This window comes from Prionailurus viverrinus, chromosome B4 (genome assembly GCF_022837055.1).
Source record: "Prionailurus viverrinus isolate Anna chromosome B4, UM_Priviv_1.0, whole genome shotgun sequence".
Classification (NCBI taxonomy): Eukaryota; Metazoa; Chordata; class Mammalia; order Carnivora; family Felidae; genus Prionailurus; species Prionailurus viverrinus.
Window position 1 is genome coordinate 79,127,910 of NC_062567.1, and position 5,438 is coordinate 79,133,347.

Below are 5,438 nucleotides of genomic sequence, written 5' to 3' on the forward strand. Positions count from 1 at the left end.
TTGATATTAATATTCATATGTTCTCTCTTCTCCATTCGTAGTATATTTGGCTTGCTGGTTATTTATCACTCTTCTAGCCTTATTAGTTCCCTTGGACCTGATGCTATCTGTTTGCTTAAATACCCTACATTCAAGATGTAACATTTCATTTAGTATGTCAGTACCAATCTGTTTTATGTCATTTCAATGCAGGCTTTAATTCCTTAGTAGGAATTACTAGTGCCTTTCTCCCTTCATCTTAATTTAATTCATGTCCCTTTGACAGTTTTTAAATAAATGATATTGGATTGGATCCATCCAACAAAATATGTGAATCTTGGTGATTTTAAAGCTTCTTCATCAGTAAATGTTTTGAAATTTTAAATCTATGAATATTCCTTGTTTTAAAATATATTTTGAGTTTTTAAAATTTTTTTGCTTGTTACACTTAGAAAAGTATTGATTCTTTTTAATATTATTTCTCTTCCTGAGTAGGTTTTTTCTGAAGGAATGATGTGTACTATCGCACCAATATTTTATGATACATTTCCCAATCCTTTCAGCATTGGTAAAAGAAAGGTTAAGAGTGAGGTCATGCTTAGATTTCCTGAATCAAGTATTCTCATTTTTTCTTAATAAAGATTATCATTCTCAAAGAGGTTGGCTTATAAGGAGATGCAAAGGGTGACTCAATTAGAGTCAGTGCTGAATGGAAACCCAAGTCTAGATCAGGAAGAGACAAAATGGGATAAAAATTGAAAATATGCTTAAGGATCCTGACTTCAACATTCCCCTAGTTCTTTGAGAACAACATAAATCTTTTGACTAAGTCATTAAAGGTTTGTTTCACCTCTTTGTCCCTCACAGTATAAATAAATGGATTTAACATGGGGGAAATGGAAGAAGTATAGACACTCCCTTATTAATGGTCATTTCATCTTTTGCTGAAGGTTTGATAGAGACAAAGAAGCAGCTGCCATAGGTTATAGAAACCCCAATAATGTGGGAAGAATAGGTAGAAAAAGCTTTTGTCCTTTTCTGGGCAGAGGGGAATCTTAGAGTTGTTCTGATGGTATACAGGTAGAGCAAAATCACACACACACACACACACACACACACACACACACAAGTCATGATGAAGACTAACACACAGCAGACAATAACCATCTGCTCAAGGAACCATGTGTCTGAGCATGAGACTTTCAGAATAGGGTTAGAATCACAGGCAAAGTGGTCAATGGCATTAGAGTCACAGAATTCCAGGTCCAATCCCAAGCTAAGTGATGGGAAATGGTCAAAGTATTCATCCAACAGCAGAAGATAAGCCTTTTGCACACCCTGTGGTTCATGATGGTCATGTAACAAAGGGGTTTGCAGATGGCTATGTATCGATCAAAGAGCATGGAGGCAAGGAGAAAAAAAATCTGTTACACCAAAAAGATCTGTAAAGAAAAAGTTGGCATGCACAAGCATTACAGGGAATAGTCCTATCACCTGTTGATATACTGTACAAGAACCTAGGAATACAAGCAGAAGTGAATAACATTTCTAAGAAGGAAAAGTTTTGGAGAAAAAAGTACATTGCAGTTTTAAGGTGAGAATCCATTAATATGAGAATGATGATGGTCAGGCTTCTGGTTACACTCAACATGTAGGTGATAAGTAGAAATATAAAAGTGAGAATCTGTAGTTGAGTGTTATCTGTCAATCCCAGAAGGATGCAACTGGTTAGGGAAGTATGGTTTCTGATTCCTAGGTCCTGACTTCTGCCCAATATTCAGGTAAAACTGAGGGACTTAAGAGCTGAGAAGAGGATAGAAACAAGGTTACAATGGGTTTGTTTAGAAAAGCTAAACAATGTACTTTACACATAGTATTTTGTTTTCTTTGATAATGAACATTTTTTAAATAATTCATGCCCTCAGTTCTGTTGTCATGTCATTTAATATGCTTGAAACTTAGCTTTCAAATATTTTGACCACAATTTATGTTAAGATACACATTTTATAGTGCAGTCCAGTGTATATGCACACATAGATACACACACTTGCATATTACTGAAATTAAAAAATGTCCAAAAAAAAATCTACCTTGCTCTCTGATGCTTTCTATTCTAATTTATCTCATCAAAAATAAATGCAAAATCACCAAGTTGACTTCATATTCTACTAAATGGTCATAATCTATATTTGAGAAAAATAAATCTAGGGATTCTTTATAGTCCAAGTAAAACAATTTTTTATGATTTTGAAGTTTACACTGGACTTTAACTTTACCCATTAGAATAGATTTATTCTTCGAAGCCTGATGGCAATGAAATCATAAACTTCAGGGAATCTTTTTTTCTAAGAATATTTCCCTTATCACTAATTGAAATTTTACTCCGTTTCAATATCTGCTTGAAGCTTTTTTTTTTTCCTGGATAAATGGAAAGCACATGAGAAGTGGTTATGGCACAAGATGTTTCTATATCCATCTACCAAGCAGCTAAGGACACTGTTCCACTGCCATGACCAAACCTAAAATTAATCTACAAAAGACCTTTTCCATATAAAAAAATTATTTCCTAAGGGCACCTTGGTGGCTCAGTCAAGCATCTAACTTTTGTTTCTGGCTCAGGTCATGATTTCACTGTTCATGAGTTCCAACCCCACGCCAAGCTCTGTGCCAACAGCATGGAGCCTGCTTAGGATATTCTCTCTCTCTCTCTCCCTCTCCCTCTGCCCCTCCCCTGCTTTCTCACTCTCTCTCAAAAAAATACACTTTTTAAAACATAAAATAAAAAATTCTTTCCCAGATCTTTCCCATGATTTTCTCAAATTTTTGTTGCCCTTATCTGATTTTTACTGATTGCCCCACTTTGGTGCAAAACAGAGAACATTTTGATACACACCAAATTCACTAATAAGTGAGAAAGTGTTTTGTACACAACTGAAGAATAGCTTTAATGCTTCGCAATTCAGTCTATTTGTCTGACTGAAATACTTAGACCTTCTTAGCAAGTCACTGATGTTATAATCAGCTCTGAGTATTAAATGCATTCACCAATCGAACTTCTATCCTTAGCTTCTAATAATTTTCTCTGATTCCTGACTTCCAACCATTTCCTTATGATACAGCTCCTGAACACACCACTCCACTGAAACTATTCTTGATGAGTTTCCCTGATATTTAAGTACCAGTGAAGTGTAGCCATTTTATTTGCACTTTTCCTTGTCAGTCACTACTTTTTATGAGGTTCTTGACACATTGTTTGCATCATATCCACACTCCTGGTTGGGTTCCCCCCCCCCCCTTCTGTTTTCTCTTTTGTAATTATCTCTTCCCCTACTCACCTTTGTAACATTGAGATTTCTCACACCTCATCCCTAAATCCTCTTAGCTGCTTCTGTATGTGCTTTTCCTGAGAACTGATTAAATCCCATGACTTCAACTTAGCACATAAAATTTGATATTTCAAAATGTGCCTTTTGATAATGATCTTTGAATGTCAGACACCTGCCCCTGGAAATTTTACATTCCCTCTAGATGAATTTGTTCAAAACGGATTGCCCCATTTTCTGTATTTCTATTGATCCTTGTCTTACTCTGCTATACAAAGACCAAAACCTAATGTTTATTGCTATATATTAACAATTGATATCAAGCTATATTGTTTCTTAGTTTAGATTTATCTTGAAATTCTCTTGACGTTGCCAGTACTTTCACTTAGTTTTGCTGTTTCCCTGACTAACAAGGGGTAAGTTTTGTTTGGGGAGATAGAGCTACAAAGATGGCCTCTAAAAACACACCATAGTGAGAGCCAGTTATGTGGTAGTCATCTTACATGGACTACCTGCCTGGAAAAAACATTGTCATCTAATCATCTATGGTTTTCCCCTCCCCATTTCTCCATCTGTTTGCTGATTCTGACCTGTAACTGGCTCTTAGTGACTCATTCCTGTATCCTGCTTGAATCTTCAAAGGAGTTTTTCCAAATTACAACAAACCACATTTATGACCTTTCTATGTGGTTTGTTACTCCCTATGCTTAATAGACGATGTTAAAAAAAAAAGTGTCAGAAATACGATTTCTATGTTGTTTAATAACCACAAAATTAAAGGAGTCTGATATAGAGTTAAAGATAGTATTTGCCCTCAGACCTAGATCATGTTATATTGTTTATTATGTTGATTCAATTTTAAAACTAATCTGACACCTCTTACTTTTTCCATATCCCTGACTCTAATTTAGGGAATTCTTTTTGGCTTTTATGTTTGGTGGGGGAAATATTCTGAGTGGCATTTAAATCACACCATGCCCGATCTGTCAGCCCATATATAATACCTACATTAAGGCATAAAGTGTTATCACTGTGTTTGACACAGAAATAGCTTTCCTTTCACGGTTTCCACTCATGCCTCCTCAATATACTTATCAGAAACATTAACACCAGAGATTAAAGAAACTTAAATTCTGGATTTGGACCAAAAGCTGTTCTGGGATTGTTCCTCAGCCAACATCAACTAACTACATTAACACCAGCTGAAATTATTTCACTCTCCAAGGCTTGTTTAAGGCCATCAATAAATTGGGAGGAAAAAACCCCATAATATCTTTTGGAAATTCCAAGTAACTGATTATGTGAAGGCTTCATTTGATTGCTTTAAAGTATTCTTTTCTTCCAGAAGTGGAAGATACTGTCTATACACCACCCGCCCATTTCCCAGAATAAATCTCCAAGTGTTTAGACTCCATTAAAGAGATGAAGGACTGCTGTAATGTTTTAGGAGGAGCTGAGAGCACTCCCAAGAATGTATCACACAAGTAACAACAGATTAAGTGAATATTAACAGTAGATTTAGTAAGTGAAATAATAGACTCCAGATATAGAAAAGGATTACATATATAGTCCACCAGCCCCTCTTTTCCTCATACTTGAGGCATGTAATTGATGCCTGACACAATTCTGGAAACTAGGTCATGTCCTTGCTCCTAAATATCTTGAAAAATAAATTGACACCCTTGTTTGATTCACACCTATTTACTTCTTAGGTCTTTTAGAGAACTGAACATCTTAGAGTGAAGGGTAACCTTACTTATATCAGCAGATAATCTGCAATTCAGGGCTGCTTTTTGAAGTCCTTTATTTCACATATTTTTAGGTGACCTAATATTCAATGCTGCACAAACCCAGACTTATCAATATCTTCAATCAACTAAAAAATTATGAACTCTTGTTTCTTTTAACTATAATTAACTATTCCATCTCTCTAATTTTGGCAAGACATATGAAACTGTTTCTAAGAGAAAATAATTTTCTAAGTCTCTCAAAAACCATAGACATAATGGTTGTAGTTGATTATCCCTGAGTATCGTGAGGATTAGAAAAATGAAGATTATGTTTGTGTGGGCTTTTATGTGGACTTCTGGTCGCTCTTACTCATGGACCCAGACTCACCTCACAGACAGCTCTGGG

At 35.5% G+C, this 5,438-nt stretch overlaps 1 pseudogene; it reads right to left on the reverse strand.

The window, feature by feature from the left end:
• Positions 1-772: 772 nt before the first annotated feature.
• Positions 773-4,378, reverse strand: LOC125170629 (olfactory receptor 6C2-like; annotated as a pseudogene).
• Positions 4,379-5,438: the final 1,060 nt, after the last annotated feature.